We start from the raw sequence: 19,254 nt of genomic DNA, 5'->3' as shown, positions 1-19,254 counted from the left end.
CTGCAAGTTGTTGTACACAACTACTTTGGATGAAACATCAGTTGGAAGATTATCAGATAACTGCTAACAGTATTCCCATTTATTGTGATAATACTGCTGCTATTTGTTTGTCTAAAAATCCAATTTTGCATTCAAGAGCTAAGCACATTGAAATCAAACACCATTTTATCAGAGATTATGTTCAAAAAGGAATTTTAGATATACAATTCATTGATACTGAAAATCAATGGGCTGATATATTTACTAAGCCTTTAACTGTTGAAAGATTTGATTTTATTAAGAAAAATTTGAACATGCACTTCGTGTCTGATTAAATGTTTGCTTGCTCCTGAATAGGATTTTAGGTTCTGAAGTTAGTTCAGAAGCAGTAGTCCATCAGAAGCTCTTTATTGAGGTTCTGAGGAAAACTCGCTTCTGATGATGACATCAGCATCTGAAGTCCAGAAGCTGGATTTGTTGCTTCTGAATAGTTGGATTAGTGGAAACGTTAGGAGTTACTTTTTAAAGTAACTTCTGGCCCACTAACTTGGTAGTTACTCTGTGAACTTCTTACGTGGCCTGTATGTGTTGGTGTATAACTAAAAGGGCAATGATGATTTAAAAGCTTTGAAAGTACTTTTCACGCGCCCCCAATTTTGTCATTAATGTTATGTTTGTTTGTCTCTTTTGAATTGCAATCGTTTTACTTTTAACACTTTGTCAATTCACACACTACTCACTCACAACAAACACATTTGCTCTCAAACCGTTTGCGAAGTAAGCGCATTCTCTCAACCTTAGAACCCTAAAAATCTTCATCTTCTTCAAATCTTCGTCAATCATCAAATGGCATCATCAAGCTCGCAACGAAAAGATTCAGTATCTACTTCAAGAATGGTCCCTGAATATGACTACAGAGGAAGAAGCATGAAATTGGAAGAATGGGATTTGCAAGTTCAGATAGAGAATCCAGTGGACTTTGATTCTCTGAATTTTCATGGGTGTTCTATCAGAAGCTACTATGAAGAGCAAGGACTCATGGATTATTTCAGAATGTTGAATGGACCAACATATGAAGCTCTGGTTAGACACTTCTGGGTAAGAGCAAAATTTTACAACAAAGCGGCATCTTTATCTGAGGAAAGTCAAATGGTGCTAATGTATCCTGAATTAGAAGGGAAAACAAGAGAAGAAATGGGTCTTGCGCCATTTGTTGAAGATGAAATCAGGTCGAGCATCTGTGGTATTCCAATAAGAATTGCACAATGGCACATAGAGTATGTTCTCAAGGCTGCAGCCTCTGGATACTACTCTGGAATTGATCTTTCAGATGCTGCTGAAAAACGCATTTGGAAAAAGCAAGCCAACTTGGTGATTTACAATTCTGAGAAGGAGAAGAAGTATGCTGAATTGAGTATGGAAACCAAGATGCTTCTGAAGATTCAGAATGAGACCCTGTTTCCAAGTGGTGACTGTGTGAAACCAAATCTAGCTCAGAAGGTCCTTCTCCGGCACTTCATCAAGAAGGAAAAGGTGAATGTGCCCAAATACGTGTTCAAGTACTTGGTAGAATGTTTGAAGCAGAGTCAGCTACTGGATAAACCCTGGGTTCCTTATGGAAGACTCCTCTCAGAGATATTCTATCAAGGAAGTATCTTGAACAGTCTCAGTCAATCTCAAGGCTTCACAGATCAGCTACTTGACACAAAAACTGGAAAATTCATTAATGCTCATACTCTATTGAATATGAAGCTAATCAGTGAAGTCACCAAACTTCAAACTGATTTAAGTGAATCACTTGTTATGTCTGATCTTATGAAGGACTTTCCACCCATCTGCAAGAAGGATCCCATTGAAGTGCAATTGTACTATATCAAGGAACATTTTGAGGCAACCAATGAGAGAATCAGATTGGAAGATATTCCAGAGGAAATGTATGGTGGTGCTCTGCCACGAGCCAAAGGCAGAAAGTCAAAAAGGAAGATGACTGCAGAGCAATATCTAGAGGTTGAACAACCTACTAAAAAAGTTGCTGCTGACAAGCTCAATATTGGAAGTTCATCAGTACCTTCTATTGAAGAAGCCATTGAAGACATGGACTCCAGGATGATCATGGGTGTTGACATTTCTCTTGATCAACCTGCTATACCAAAGAGGAAGAGAAAGCCAGCCTTGAGGAGAACCAAGGATTTTCCTCATATCACCTTAAGAGCTCAAGCTGCTTCTGATTTGAAGTTAAAAGAGTTACAAGAGAAGAAAGCAGCCGCTGAAAAAGTTCTGGAAATTGCTGCTGAGCTACGAGAGTCTGTAGTTTCAGAAGCCAAGCAACTGTTGCAGGTGTCCAGTGAATCTGCTAAAGAGGATTCTGATCCTGAACCAGAAAAGGTAATTAATATATCTTCAGATTCCGCATCCGCATCATTATCAGATTCTGATGATTCTGATGATGATGTACCCTTAGCTCAACTTTTTCAAAAACCAGTAAAAAGCCAATCAACATCAACCAAAACCAACGATAAGCCCTCTTCGTCAACTTCTTATGAACCAGTTGGCCACATAGTTAATGAGAAGTTAGCTGAACTGGCTGTGCAAAGAGAAAGAGTCATTGATTCTATCTTTCGCCTTAACCCTCAACCCCTTTGCATTCAACCTCTCAACATGATTCCTCCTGAAAATGTTGAGTCCACCTCAGAAAAAGCCTCTGAAACAACTCCAGAAGCAGCTGCTTCTGAAAATGTTGTTTCAGAAAACCCTCATCAACAAACACCTGAACCACATAAACCCACAACACCCCCACAATCACCAACAGCTACCATTGACCCCCAACTCAACACTCAAACATCAACTTCACCACAACAACCACCATCTGAAACTGAATTTCAACCTTTACCTGAACACTCTCCTGAACCAACTCCCATGGATGTTGACATCTCTCTAGTCAATGTTCAAGCCTCAACCTCCACCACACACATTGATTCTGACCAGCCCTCATCTTCTAACACACAAACACACCTTACCATTCCAGTTCCTAACCCTATTCAAGACTTAGAAATCAGTGATTCTGATCTTGAAATCCTTGAACATCCACCCACAAACATCCTGGAATCTGGATATATCAATTCTGAGCTTCAGACAATCCTTAGTCAATTGCTTAATCTTGTGGATCAACGAAGGACAATTGATCTCACAAGTGCATATGAAGACTCCTGGGCATCACTTCAGAACCGGGCAACTGAGCTAATTGAAAGCTTAAGGGCTAAGTGCATCAGAAGCAAGGAAGCTTCTGTCAGGAAGTTAATGGAGCATCTGAATCAGAGTCTCAGAATAAGAAGTTCTACACTGCTCCTGGCAAACCAGCCTTTCTTTTTAGAAACGGATTACTTGACCAGAGAAGCAAGGTTGTGTAAGCTTCTGAAGAAACAGATGGCACAGCAGCAGCAAGAAGCTAAGAAAAGGGAACAGGCTCTTCTCCAGAGGCAACAACAGCTTGAAGAACTGTTGCAGAAGAAGATTGAAGAAATGGAGGAGATGAAGAAACAACATCAAACCAACACTTAGTTGCACACCCTTGTGTTTTTCTTTTTGTTTGTTGTTTGTTTTGAATTCCTAGTCCTTGCTTCTGAAACCATTCTGTTTTAATTCTCTTTGCTTCTGAATGCTTACTGATTCTGACTGTTTAGCTGCTTCTGACAATTGAATATACATGATTTTTGCTCTGATTTATTTAGTTCATTACTTAGTATACTCTCTCACGTTTGAGTTTTTCTCATATCTTTTTGTATTTTGTGCTTAGATTTTTTTTTTTAATTTTTTTTGATAATGACAAAAGGGGGAGTATATGTGACAAGTATTTAAAGGCTCTGAGCCCCATTAATGGCATTTGAAATTTTTGAAAAACTTCTATCTTTTTACCTTATTGGTATAAGCTATGAATGAACGAAGGAGTATCAAAATTCAAGTAAAGTTAATTGAACCATTCTTCTTATCTATAAGTAAATTCTTTCATTGATTCAGTTTCGCTTTTAAGCTCTGATAATAATTATTGCGCGCAAAATGAATTTAATTAACCTGGATAGAACTTAGGGGGAGCTTACAAACCTCACCTTAAAGACTATCAGACTCAGGGGGAGTTTGAGCTTACAAACCTCAGATTCTGAGCTTACAAACCTCAGAACCCCAAAGTCAACTTGTTAATTAGATTAACAACAATTGATCAATTTTAAATACTTTTGTTTGTCATCATCAAAAAGGGGGAGATTGTTGGAACAAAATGTGTTTAACAATAAACCTTAAAGAGTTTTGATGATAACAAGGTATTAAAAATTGTAAATTGGATTAGCTAATATTTGTTCAAGTGTACAGGACCATAATTATAAAGTTACATCATCATTGGTTCTGAATGAGCAAATAAAGAGCTATGGAAACAACAAAAATTTGAAGCTTGGACGCTCCTGAAGGCAACTTGCTCCTAAAGAAAAAGCGCTCCTGAAGTCAAGCTGCTCCTGAAGAAATAGCGCTCCTGAAGTAAGCTGCTCCTGAAGAATAGTGCTCCTGAAGACAAGAGGTCCAGAAGTCACATCATCAGAAGCTGCATCATCAGAAGCTGCAGAAGTCATCTCATCAGAAGCTGCATCATCAGAAGCTGCCTCATCATAAGCCATTTCACCAGAAGCTGAATATCAACTGGATTTGCAAAGAATCAAGAATTGAAGAATCATCAATGCAAAAGCTGTCTATTGGATTCGAAAACACAAACAAAGGATTAGTGGAGTTTGCAACGGTCATTTCAAAGGTGTTTGAAGGCATGTGTTTGCAATTTGGACGAAAGCGTTGACATTGTACTTTGTACGAATTGTACAACCACGTTCTCCACTACTCTGTTTTGTGTCTGCACTTCAAGACAAGAAAACAGCTCCAGAATACGGTCTCGCCTGCATAGATGTTCCTTTGGATAAGGAATGGATTTCAAATTGGTTCTTCATAGGACAACAACCAAATCAGGCAAAAGATCATTGGTGAAAGATCAAGCTTCAACAACGACTCTTTGGTGTGCTGGCAATTTCACAACGTCTCTTTCACACCTCTATATAAAGGAGTGAAGACCTAGAGAATTGGTAATGCAAGAACGCTGAACGAAAGACTCACAAAGATTTTCACAAGTACCAAACCTCTGCTGAAATTGTTCTGCATTCGCTTAGAATTTCTGTTTCTTAAAGTCATATCTTAGAAATTCTTAAGTCCATTGAGTCTGTATCTGATTTGTATTGTGAGCACCTCTGATTGTATATCAAGTGTTCAACCTTAAACAATTTTCTGTGTAATTTTGTTTAGTTAGGAAGTCTCTTGCAGTTGTGCTTGAGCAGGAAGTCTCTTGATTGTGTTCTTGAGCAAAGGAAGTCTCTTGCTTGTGTGCTTGAGCATTGGAAGTCTCTTGCTTGTGTGCTTGAGCATTTGTAATCAGATATTACTCATAGTGAAATCTCCTTGGAAGTGCAAGGGGGACTGGACTACTTCCGGATTGTGGAAGGAACCAGTATAATTGCTTTGTGTCGTTCTTCTTCTCTCTCTCTGATTTATTCCGCTGCATTTAGATTCTGATTATCACTTCAGAAGCTGTCTCACTTAGCTTCTGATCAGTGTGTTCAGTTTTTAGGAGAAACGAAGAATTTTCCAAAAACACAATTCAACCCCCCTTCTTGTGTTTTTTCTCACCTTCAAAATATACGCGCGATCTGAGTCTAGTTCCAATGTAGATTTGGGAAGATCTGGCTATGGACGTCATCACAAGCATGCCACTTTCACATGGCTTTATTGTCAATTTTGTAGTTATTGACCGTTTGTTGAAATATGCACATTTCACGGATTTGAAGTCTTATTATACTAGCTCTCAAGTTGCGGTTGCTAAATCCTTCATGCATTCTGCGGAGAAATTTCATGGTATTCCTCAAAGCATCATTGTCGATCTTGACAAGGTGTTTGCAAATCGTTTTATGTAACAACTTTTTTAGTTAAGCGGCAGAACTTTGGCCATCGGCACCTCTTATCATCCTCAAACGGATGGTTAGTCAAAAGCGCTTGAAAAATATTTAGAATTATACTTATGTTGCTTCACATGGTTGGACACCAAGTCCTTGTCTCGGCTGTTGTCATGGGCCTAATATTGGTATAATACGTCGTTCTAGAGTAGTACTTCTATGACACCGTTCAACGATGCCTACGGAAGGGACCCCACGAGTCTTACCCGTTATGTACCAATGCCTTGAGCATCCCCAAACCTGCAGCTGTTGTTGACTAAGAGAGACAAAATCCTGCAGCAACTCAAGTTGAACCTGTCTAAAGCTCAAGCCTTCATGAAGAAATTTGCTGATAAGAGAAGGTGGCTGTTGGAGCTGAAAAGAGAAGGTGGCTGTTGGAATTTTAGATTGGTGAATGGTCCTTGTTAAGCTCCAACCTTATCGCCAACATTCGGTCTCACTCTGAAAGAATCACAAATTGGGTCTTAAGTAATTTGAGCATTTTCCTGTTGTGGTTAGGATTGAATGTGTGGCTTATTAGCTTCAATTGCGTTCGGGTGCTAAGATAAACCTTGTTTCTCAAGTGTCTCTTATCAAACCTTGTAAGGGTGATCATTCTATTCCCTACTATCTATCATTACCACTGCTGCAGCAGAATGAACATGGACCACTGTCCATGCCTTTACGGATTTTGCAGCATCGCACAGTCCCTAGCATTAATGGTGGTTGATCAAGCAAGTCCTTGTGAAGTATGATGGACTCACGATGGCCAAGGGAAAACTGGTGGACATTGCAAGCTGATTATCAATCTCGTAATTGGAAGGTTATGTGACGTATGCAAACGGTAATGTACACAAAAAGCCGAATATTGTTATGTTGCAAGGACAGATGGCAGAAAATCTGAATGATCCGGAAAGGAGAGCAAATAGAAGGCCAAGAGAGTAGATGCATATGAGATAGTTAGGCAATGATTGGTTTATCTCACTTTCTCTCCCTCTGCAACTCCAGCCATATAATCGTGGCATCGCCACTAATATCTTGTTACTTTTAATATTTTAGAAAATTCAATTGTAAGGACTGATATTAATAATTATTAATACTAACAAGGTATGTGTTTTTGGATAACAAACTTGTCTTTGTAAGAGTCGTAAACTTATATCTTTATTATATATTATATATGTTGAATTCTTCAAAATAAAATAACATAAGTTGAACTAAGTTTGTGTATGTTGGTTGCAAATGCCATAGTTTACTGTTATATGAAAACATAAGTTGAATTCTTGTATGCAATTGCAGCCATAGTTTGTTTTAAAAAAAAAAAAATGCAGAAGTCAAAATGCATGTGGAGAAGATAGTGTCCAAAATTATTTGAGAAAATAGTGTCAGCTACATTAAAGTAAGGTCAGGATATTTGGGTCACATAAGGAGAAGAATAGTGCCAGCTACACACTTTATTCAAAGTTAAAGATTAATTAGCACTTGGCAGCAATACAGGAATCTAAAGAAATCATTACCTCAACTTGATTTCCAATTGTTGTTTGGAGCGATTAAAGAGGAAGGAAAAGGCATGTATGTAGCATTCCATTATGTTAGTTGAGAAGTCTCACATTGAAAGTTTATAAACAATATGCAGAAACATGTACCTATAAATGAGGACCGTGTATCCCGTTGATTGCACACATTGTTTATCACATATTAGTGGACCCATGTTTTACATTGGAGTTGTCCCGTGAATTCTAGTAGCATATCGCTAGTAATTGTTGGGCGACATTGTTGGAGATTCTATGTGGATGCAATTTTTTATTGTCATTTGTTTCACGTTGAACTGCCGTCAATCTTGCCCAATAATGACATAATATATCAAACAATTTTAAATTATTACAATTTTAAATCATTACAATTTACCATTTTTCAAATGATTAATATTTGTCGTGACAGATTGGAAGAATTAGTAACTTCAGGGACGAATATTCAAATGACCTATATTTGCTGGGACGAAAGACATATTTAAATCTAATTTTAATGTCTTGATTTACTTCACATAGAATCACCCTTCATAAAAAATGTTAACTTATTTTTATGAGAATGTTTTAGTACTCCTCTGTCATAGGGTCTTATTATGTGTAGTTTTTATTTACAATCGTTAGTTTAAAATATTTATCCATCCATATAATTATTGTTCCAACAATATTTCTTAATTGAGAAGATTTACGTTTTAAAATTAAATATGGGTGTTTTTGTAAATAAATCATTAATGTATATAGAATTTTTGTAAACGATATATTTCGGGACAAAAAATTGATTGTAAATAGTCTTATAGTGAGTCATGAATGAAGTAATATCTTTCAAACCCAATTAGAGTTAAGGCATTTAACTAATATAATTCTTTACTTTGTTTAGAAAAAAATGACATGATTTAAATGGAGATAAGTTGCACGTAAAGTTACATTATCTCCATCTTTAAATATAAGACTCCCTTGAGTAAATCATAAAAATTAAGCAAGTTGATTGTGATATTAAATTGTTAGCTAACATTATACAAATTAAACTCACAATCTGTGATTATACAAATGCATATAATATCAACAATTAATTTTTTTTCATAAATAGTTGATATTCCTCACTTTACTCTCTCTTACTCTTTAAGATGATGAGTCAAACAGTTTAGAAAAACCAGATACCAGCTACACAACTCTCTAGTGTAACACTACATGCCTCAACATGTATTTCAATTAATTTGGACCAATCACATTTCTAAGATTTTTTTTATTCATTTGCCCTTATATTTGAAAAATAGCGATCTATTAATAAAATAAGAATTTATATCATGGTTGTCTTTTACATTGATTTCATTTTTATAATTAATTATTGTCATCTATTGATTACATAAGATGAGGTTATGAGCAAAACAAGGTTTTGAATTATATAATCCAAAAATCCATATAAAGTGGTTCGTATTATATAATCCGAGCAAAAGGGTATTTTGCAAGGAAAAAAACAGGGCGTGCAAAAAGTAAGTTTTCAATAAAACAGACTTTTTGGATATGACCATTTGGTGATCAATCAATACACTATCATTTGTTCACAACAAGACCTCTATTTAATCTTTAAAACATTCTCATAATTACAAAAATCCATTTAAACAAAAACACAAACAAAATAGCTGAACGGCCAAATTGGCCTCCACTGACTTGTGCTAATGCACAACATGAACTTTCAAAGGAAAAAAAAAATCTAAATGCTGACGATGAATACTACAATTTTAATGCCTCCTTGAAACGAATGCTGAAGTTATTTTCTAGACCTTTCTTACCAACCATGGGAAGATTTCCTTTCTGCATCATAGCTGCAAACTCGTTATAATCTATGCGCCCGTCCTGCATAAGATAAAGCACGGTTGATATTAATCATGTATGTAATTAAGAAAGCATCAGATTTTGAGTATAAGGTGTTCAATATTTTAGCAGAAACATTGAATATTAAACATTACTTTCTTTTACTGTTCTTGTTCATTACAATGGAAACATTTATATCACTTACTTTATCTGATGGGCGATATGGCTAAAGTAGGGGGGACAACCCACAACACAAAAGCTAGCTAGCTTTTGGGGTTGAGTTAAGCCTTATTTGGATAAACCCTTAACTAACTGTGTTGAAATTTGAGGCCTAACTCATCCTTACAAAACCGGCTTGTAAGCGAGTGCCTCCTTTTTATAAACTATTATCAAGAGTCATATCTAACCGATGTTGGACTAAATCCACCCCCACAAAGCCAACACAAGGCAAGCCAACACGAGGCAACTAGGAGCATATCGGAATTTAGGCGGAATTACCAACACACCCCCTTACGCTCGGGGTGGGATTTCCAACAAATTGTTTATAGCATAAGCGCTTGTCGTATAAGTGCTTTTTGTGTGTTACCTATTTCTAAAACAAAAGATAAATTAAGTCAAACTGTTCTCATATAAGTTGTATGCTATTTTCATAAGCTATCCTGGAGAGCTTACAAAAATAAGTTGAGAACAGTTTATAAACATGTCATAAATTGTTTCCATAAGTTCTACCAAACAGTTTATTTTAGTAGATAAGCTCAAATAAGTCAATCCGTACACACTCCTAGTTTTAAGCCCAAATTCTAAGACTTGCCATGATAGCAGAAACATTTCTTCAAAATAAGTTGGAGCAATGATGAGTTGATGCCTCACTCGGTAAATATTTTAACTCAAACCATATATTTGAATGAATATGGGAACCACTGTCAACCACAATGAATTTCTTTGGTTTTAGTCCCTGCAAATATGTCTCGTTTTGGTTTTAGTCCCTGTAAAAAAAATTGTTTTTGGTCCCTGCAAAATTTGTTTTTGGTCCCTGCAAAATTTTTAAAACTACAAAATGGGTTCAGTCATCATGTGTCACGTATGCAAATCATCACAAAAATGGGGTCAGGGACTATTTTAAAAAACAAAAAAATTTGCAGGGACCAAAAACAAATTTTTTTTTACAAGGACTAAAACCAAAACGAGACATATTTGCAGGGAGTAAAACCATATTTTAGCCTATGTCTGTAGTAGTTATGATTTGTTATTCAATTACTAATTGGAGCGATTAAAGAGGAAGGAAGAGATAAGTATTCCATTTCGGTAGTTCAGAAGTCTAACATCGAAAGTTTGTGCAAACATAAACAAACATGTACCTATAAAAAGAAGGGTGTGTGCCAAACTTTAAAACACATTCGGTGACCCATGTTTTATACTTGAGTTGTCCCATGAGTTCTAGTATTATATCACTTGTCAATGTTGGACGACATTGTTGGAGATTCTATGTTGATACATTTTCCATTATTTTGATTTCTTGGTCATATAGAATCTACTTCAATGTCATTGCCTAACAATGACAGGAATATATTAAAACCAATTTAAATCTTTACAAAAAAAAACTATGTGCATAATGTAATATCTTCATGAACAATGCCAACTCATTTTTATGAATTTATCCAACAAAAGAGTGAATGTTGAATTTAAAAAAAAAAAAAAAAGTGTTCCAAAATCATAGGGTCTTATTATGTGTATTTTTTGTTTTGATATAAGAATGTCCTTGGATTGAAGATAAATTTTCGTTAGTTTAAAATATTTATCCATCTATATAATTATTTCTCCAACAATTTTTCTTAAGAGAGAAGATTCATTTAGTTTATAAATAAATTAATGTATATGAAATTTTGTAAAGGATCTATTTAGGAACAAAGAATTGATTGTAAAATATTATTCAAAATCAATTTTGCCATACTTTAAATTAATGGCACTCGAGAATGGATGGAGCAAACTCCTCCAAGATCAATCAATGCATTGGTATTTGCTCAACAAGAAATGATACATTGTGTAAAAAAAGTGTAAATATTATTCATAAAGTGTGATTCTATTCATGAATGAAGCATATAATATTATAAATTCTTCAAATTTGAACAGAAACGGATTAAAGTTCTAATCATAAATAAAAAAACCACATTAGTAAAAATATCAAATAAATCAAAACTCGGATCAGTGGCAGTAAATTTTTCTGGTTCATTTATACTCATCGATTGATTGTATTAAGAGAATGTTGGGATGCATTTGATTTGTAAATAATGAAGACAGTTCAAGAGACCGAACGAAACAAGAGGATGCAACACATGAAGAAAAAAAAAAATTAAAATGATATTCAATTATTCAAAGACAAGTTTTTATCTCACACACGCAATAGGTATCTATTTTTTGGGTACTTGGTATGATTCCAAATCCAAATCCAATATGTGTGAATTTATCTGACTCTGCATCATCTAGTCTAGGATATGGCAACACACCAGTTATCTTTTTTAGAAGACAACTGAAAGCTATTCTACTTACGAATAGCATCATATGACACTTTCAAATTGTCCCTTTTTTCTAGATTGAAAATATAAACTGAAGTTAGAAAAATTGCACATCCTAGTAAGGAGAACTGAGAAGTCATGTACACCATTTCAGTAGTTTAGCAGTCCCACATCGAAAGTGTGGAAACAACACATAGGAGTATCTACCTATAAAACTACCATGTTGAGCAATCAATTCAGACATGCTGGAATCGTTAGTTATTGTTCGGTTTTGTAAACTTGGAAATTTTAACTTGATTAGTTATTGTTCGGTTTTGTAAACTTGGAAATTTTAACTTGATTTAAGTTGATGCATTTTGTTATGCCTCTAGTCATTTAAAATTTTCCGATTTGCATAATCCGACTAATAACATGGATGATTTTCTAGTTTAGCCTGATTTGGTCGGTCTAATATTAGACATGCCCATTTAATTTATTTTATACTTTTATTGTTAATTATTTCATTTTTTGGTTCAGTATAATATTTTATTTTTACAGTTTTTTTATTAGTTTGATTGGATTGGATTATTTAAAAAAAATTAGTAGATATTTGAGTATTTTAAAGTAATTTAGTGGATTGTAATGGATAAATGAACTTTTTTTTATCTATGCAAACTATCCATTTTGTCACCCCTAATTGATATAGACTTCGGTCATGTTGATGACTTTTTCTCAAATGGCTAGTTACTTGGGGGATCTTTATTTCTCTTGAATTTAATTACCTAAATGGTGAAATCATTTACCAAATTAAGCTCACAGATCAACTGCACATTATGTCATCAAGCAATTTGACTAATACTCCCTCCGGTCACTACAAAGTCAAATTGAGTGAACCTAAAAAGTCAACTTTTGCTTATAATAGTGACAGGGAGTAAGCTTCAACCATGCAAACATGAAATCCAAATTGTTAGTTGATACTTGATACTCCTAAAATTCAATTCAAGCAAAGAATTAATTGGCCAAACCAATTAACTCAAGCCAAATGTTTCATTGCCTCTTCAATTTATTTACAATTGACATTTTGGTTATGATGCCTGATGTAAATCAGTTTTGCTCATCTTCTGAGTGCAATGATTCAAGTATTTTCTAAATATCAAAATGCAAATAAGTGATAGCTTTTGCGAAAAAAAGAACTTGCTGCTTAGACACAACCATTCATTGTATAATTACAAAGTTACTTCAATGATCTTCTAATAAATTCTCTCAAAAATAGTAATCAGGCAATTTTACAATTTGAAATAGTAGTCAGACAATTGTGTGCAGTATGCAATCAAATTCAAGTAATCAAAGTATTTCTTGAAGATTATCATAAGGACCATAACTCAACCAAAACCATGATGAAGATTATCGACATAATTTGTGTTTTAAGCTGGTATTTTGTGTCTAATTGATGTATGTTTATCTTGAACCATTAATGTATTTCTAAATCATGTAATCAAAGTATTTCAATCTTGTCTTGAACTATTAATGTAATGTACTTCTGTTTCTGTATTGACCATTTGAACATATCACAATTGAACATGTTAGTTTGTTTGAATTGGTTTCAACATACAACCAATTCAACAAAATTCAACAGGTTTTTTTATACGGAGTTCTTCAATTATATAATAGAACTTCATTCATTGATATGTCATAATATGGAGTTCTTTCATTACATAATATGCCAGAAAAGTCATTACATAAAACTAGATTATAAACCATAAAATATGGAACATAGCCATGACAGGTAACAACCTAATTATGAAACTTAGCAAATACATGATTTAAGAACAATAGTCTTAATGTTCCAAATAATGTTCTGTTCCTCTAGCTAATAGCCTTATGTCAACATGTTCCTGCGAGTACGTTTTAAGACAATGTCAAGATGTAAAAATGATGAATTATCAAATGCAACATGATGTATAAAATTAGTCTCCTTGTTTTAATCTATTTAGAGTCAGTGAAGCTTATTAGAGCAGTCTCTGCACACCCCGGAACAACGAGTTTAATACAACTATGCAGATCCGATTTAATACAACTTGCATGTCAAAATTATTTTTTCCTCATGCCATTCATCAATCCATTTTTTAGTTTGTTGCACAATACACTTATGTCTCCTCATGTTGGACTTTGGTGAGGCTAAGAATGCAAATAAACTGAGATCAAATCTACGAGGGTGCATTATTAGAATCAATATGTAATATCAAACTTCTAAAAGTAGTTTTCGTATTCTCTGTTGCAAGTGTGCTGACTCCATTTGTGATATCTATCCAAACCCCATAGTGCTATAAATTTAACCAAAAACATGATATAGGAGAATGATATATGACTAACTTCATTAGATTAGAACGAAGTTAAATAAAAATGGATTTAAACGAGTTTTTAGTCGTATAAAAATTTTAAATTTTGTTTTTAACAAAAGAATTGTATAAATGTTGTATCAGCGAGATAAGTGATTAAATGCTTATGAAATATGATGAAGCAAGGTTGACCATCATCTATACAAAATCATGATACCTTTCAAATATGTTTGAAGCATCAACATCACAATAATCATACTTGACAAAAATAAAAATGAAGATATCTTGAGCCTGGTCTAAAATTTAATAACTAGTTAAAATAAACCTGGAAAATTAATGGTCATTGTTGAAAAGGGGATAAGTTCAAAATCAGTTTTATTTTTTATAGAAAAAACTATATTAAAAAATTCCAATATGATTTCTCAATGAAACTCTTTCTTCTATCATTTAATATAAACTTTAATATCATATGGCTGGCTGCAATGGCTGTTTGGAGTGATCAAAGAGGACGGAAGAGACATGTATGTATTCCATTATTATGGTAGTTAAGAAGTTGTCCCACATCGAAAGTGTGTAAAAAAACATATACAAACATGTACCTATAAAACAGAAACTGCGTATACCTTTGTTAAACACACATTCAGGAACCCATGTTTGATAGTTGAGTTGTCCCATGAGTTCTAATGATATATTACTGGTCAATGTTGGGCGACATTGTTGGAGATTCTATGTGGATACATTTTTTAATGTCTTGATTTCTTTGTCATATTGTATCTCCTTCAATGTTGTAGTCTAACAATGACAAAATATATTATAAAATAAATTATGTGCATAATGTAATATCTTCATGAACAATGCTAACTCTTTTTTATGAGTTTATCCAATAAAAGAGTGAATGTTAAATTAAAATATATATATTTTGTTGCTTTAAGTGCTTCTTCTTCCTACTTCCCAACATGCGATTTGCGGTTGCGACGGCTTCGATTGAAAAGAAATTGAATTAACAAACACAGCTACTTTTGCGATTATTTGCAATTGCTTCTGCAATTTGTTGCTGAGTTTTCATTACCGAAAGTCACCGCTTACATTCTGCGTTTTGCTTCTCGACCTGCGACTCCCTTACATGAAATCGTTTTGCGATTAAAGTAAGCACCGCTGCGATTTGCTATTCAATTGCTTTTTCTGCCATACTGCTTCTGTGATTTGCGATATCAATAAAATTAACAATCCACTCTTCTGTGATGTGCGATTAACAAACGTAAGTGACTGAGCGTTACTGGTTTTCTGCAATTGGTTCCAATTGCTGAAGGTTTTCTCTCCTTTGTTGTGAGAGCTTTTGTGTTTCTCTTCTTGTAAGAGTTTGTGGTGCGGGTAAAATGACAGAAGTGAGTTTGGAAGACTTATCATTAAGTGACGATGAAGGACTGAGTTTTGACATTGAGGAGGAAGAGAGTTCTAAACATGATCCTCGCCTATGTTTGGTCGGTCGTTTTCTTGTCAATCGTCCTATTCGACTTAAGGAGATGAAGATACAGATGTCTGAGGTGTGGCGACCGGTGAAGGGGGTGGCGATGAAGGAAGCCCAACCAGGACTATTCTTGTTCCAAATCTTTCACAAACTGGATATGGAGGAGGTACTGAAAGGCGGTCCGTGGACATATGACAACCATTCTTTGGTTTTGGAAAAGTTGCGAATAGGGGTGCCGTTGAAGGATATACAGTTGAATTACATGAATCTTTGGGTTAGGGTTTTCAATTTGCCAACTGGTATGATGAAGGAGAAAGTCGGAATGGGGCTAGGAAACTATATTGGAGAGTTTTTGGAGTATGATGGAAATAACAATTCTAGCTTCTGGCGTGAGTACATGAGGTTGAAGGTGAGGTTTGATATAAGACAGCCATTGAAGATAGGGAAGAAGATCAAGGCAAATGGGGGAGAATGGTGTGTGGTGAATTTCAAGTATGAGAAGTTAGGAACCTTCTACTTTGTGTGTGGGGTGCTAGGACATAGTGAGAATAAGTGTGAGGTTAGGTTCTCTCAGCCAGATGTTACGATTCCAAAACGGTGGTCAAACACTATTAGGGCAAATCCATGGAAGCCAAGGGGAAGCCGTCATCACAGTGGTTGTGGGAAGATGGGGGTTCTAAGGCTGATGTGGTAAAGGAGGGAGGGAGAAGAGCCGAAACAGATGGACAGTCTGAGTCCAGTAGGCAGCAAGCATCTCCGACTTCTGTGGAGAGAGTGACCATGTGTCAGGTTCTAGCGGGTAAGCAAAATGGTTCTACGCTTATGTCAGGTGGGGCCATCATTGGTGTGAAGGAGTTAAGGAATGCAAATGCTCCTTTATTGACTTTTACTAAAAATATAAGCTCGGGTACATCTTGTTCAGTCATTTCCTCAACTACTGATAACCAAAATCAGGTGCACAGTACTAGTGAGAAGGAAAATAATGCAGACATGGAATATCAGTTTCAGAGAAAACGTATGCAAGAGGAAAAATAACCTGTCGAGGATTCCACAAATCAGACAAACCAGCATTTTTTATCGGCACGTCCTGGCAGCCAGGACTGCCGGGACCAATGATTATTTTGAGTTGGAACTGTCGGGGATTGGGCAGCCTGAGTGCAGTTCCAAATCTATGAAACCTGGCCCGGGGACACAAACCAGACATTCTTTTCCACTCTGAAACGTTGGCTAATACACGAAGCATGGAAAATATCCGTGTCATGTTGGGATATGACTCATGCTTAGCAGTTGATGTGGAAGGCAGGAGTGGTGGGCTTGCAGTGTTTTGGAAAGATGATTCTAATTGTCGTGTTTTAAATTACTCTCGAAATTTCATTAATATGATTGTGGAGGATAAAGAAGCTGGTGATTGGAGATTAACTTGTTATTATGGCTTTCCTGAACGTGCTCGTCGTTGTGATGCTTGGGATTTACTTCGGGAGTTGTGGGATATGGCATCTCTTCCGTGGTGTATCATTGGGGACTTTAATGACTTGTTGTCTCAACAAGATAAGGTTGGTATTCATCCTCATCCTAATTGGTTGTGTATGGGTTTCCGTGAAGCAGTTGATGATTGTGCCTTATCCGATATTAAATTTCATGGTCACCCATTTACGTGGATCAAGAGTCCGGGTACTAATCGAGTGCTAGAAGAAAGATTGGATATGGCTATGGGAAACTCTGAATGGCTGCAACGTTTTCCAGAAGTCAAACTTACAAACTTGCATACTTCTCACTCAGATCACACTCCAATACTTCTTGATACTTTTCCTACGGTTCGTCAGAGGTATAATTATTCTTTTAAATTTGAAAACAGTTGGCTCTTAGAGAAAGATATTGAGGAGGTGGTGGTGGATGGTTGGGGTGGGACTATGGGGTTGGAGCTCAGTGATAGAGTTGTGAATTGTTCTACAAAGTTGCAGAGCTGGGGTAGGAGGAAGAGAGTTCGGTTTAAAGATGAAATAAACCTATGTGTTCGTATTTTAAAGGATCTTCATGCCCAACCAAATAGTATGATGCATACGCAATACGTTGCAACGCGCGAGAAGCATGCTCGACTACTTGTACAGGAGGAGGCCTTTTGGAAGCAAAGAGCGAAAATGCACTGGTTGAAGGAAGGGGATATGAATACTAAGTTCTTCCATACATCAGCGATAGTGCGCGGCAAAGTGAAGAAGGTCAGTAAGCTTTGCACGGATGATGGGAGGATGGCTACGTCACAAGAAGATATGTGTAACGTGGCTCAAGGTTATTTTGAGCAATTATTTTCTGCGAATGCAGGAGTCCATGAACCGGTGCTGGATTTGATGAGCCAGTGTGTTTCGATGGATGACAATATAATGCTTACATCACCTATTACAAAGGAAGAATTGCGTCATGCCCTTTTTCAGATGCAACCGAACAAGTCCCCGGGTCCAGATGGCTTTAACCCGACATTTTATCAGAGATTCTGGCATGTGTGTGGTGATGATATTTTTCAGGCAGTGGTTACTTGGTTGGATCGTGGTTACTTTCCCTCAAACCTTACAGAAACAAATATTTGTTTGATCCCGAAGTGCGACGACCCGGATAATATGAAGGATCTCAGACCTATATCTCTTTGTAATGTGTTGTATAAGATGGTGTCAAAGTTGCTCGCCAATCGACTGAAACGATGTTTGGATAAATGTGTGTCAGAGGAGCAGTCAACGTTTGTCGAGGGCCACTCTTTATTGGACAACGCGTTAATAGCTACTGAGATAATTCACTCAATGAAGAGGAAGACGAAGGGATGGAGAGGGGAATTGGCTCTCAAGATTGATATTAGCAAGGCTTATGATAAGGTGGATTGGGGGTTTCTTCGTGGTGTGCTTATGCGAATGGGGTTCAGTGAGAAATATATCCAGTGGATGATGATGTGTGTTAGTTCTATTACTTATTCGGTGCTTATGAACTTTGACAAGGTGGGGCCTATTGTACCCGGCCGAGGGTTGCGCCAAGGTGACCCATTATCTCCATATTTATTCATATTGGTTGCCGAGGGCCTCTCGACTCTAATACATAAGGCAGTTAACAGAGGTGATATTCATGGGGTACAAGTATGTCGCGGCGCACCAGTGGTGTCCCATCTATTGTTTGCGGACGATTGTTCCTTGTTTTGCAGGGCCAATGTGGTGGAAGCACAACCTTTACTCGATATTCTTAAAACTTATGAGACAGCGTCTGGACAAGAAATTAACTTATCAATGTCTAAAGTGTTTTTCAGTCGCAATATGAATGGGGCGGCGCAGGAGGATTTGTCACGCATTATTGGTGTCCGACATGTGATGGGTACCGGAAAGTATTTGGGTTTACCTTCGACGATTGGTCGAGATAAGAGGTCCGTTTTTTCTTTTATTAAGGATCGTATTTGGAAATGAATAAATGCATGGAGGGGATGAGCATTATCGAAGGCGGACAAGGAAGTTATGATCAAATCTGTGTTACAATCTATTCCTTCTTACATAATGAGTATTTATCTTCTGCCGAATTAAAATTCTAGATGATATTGAGAAGATGATCAATGCATTTTGGTGGGGAGGAAGGAGTAACAACCGAGGGATTAAATGG

The 19,254-nt window shown here is 36.1% G+C and overlaps 1 pseudogene; it reads left to right on the top strand.

Annotated features, from left to right (window-relative positions):
• Nucleotides 1-15,535: 15,535 nt before the first annotated feature.
• Nucleotides 15,536-16,662, top strand: LOC146954562 (uncharacterized; annotated as a pseudogene).
• Nucleotides 16,663-19,254: the final 2,592 nt, after the last annotated feature.

This window comes from Medicago sativa, chromosome 1 (assembly GCF_051527215.1).
Source record: "Medicago sativa cultivar Bolivia chromosome 1, Bolivia_mono, whole genome shotgun sequence".
NCBI classification, from domain to species: domain Eukaryota; kingdom Viridiplantae; phylum Streptophyta; class Magnoliopsida; order Fabales; family Fabaceae; genus Medicago; species Medicago sativa.
The sequence above is the reverse complement of the archived record's forward strand: the minus strand, read 5'-3'. Positions and strand labels throughout refer to the sequence as shown.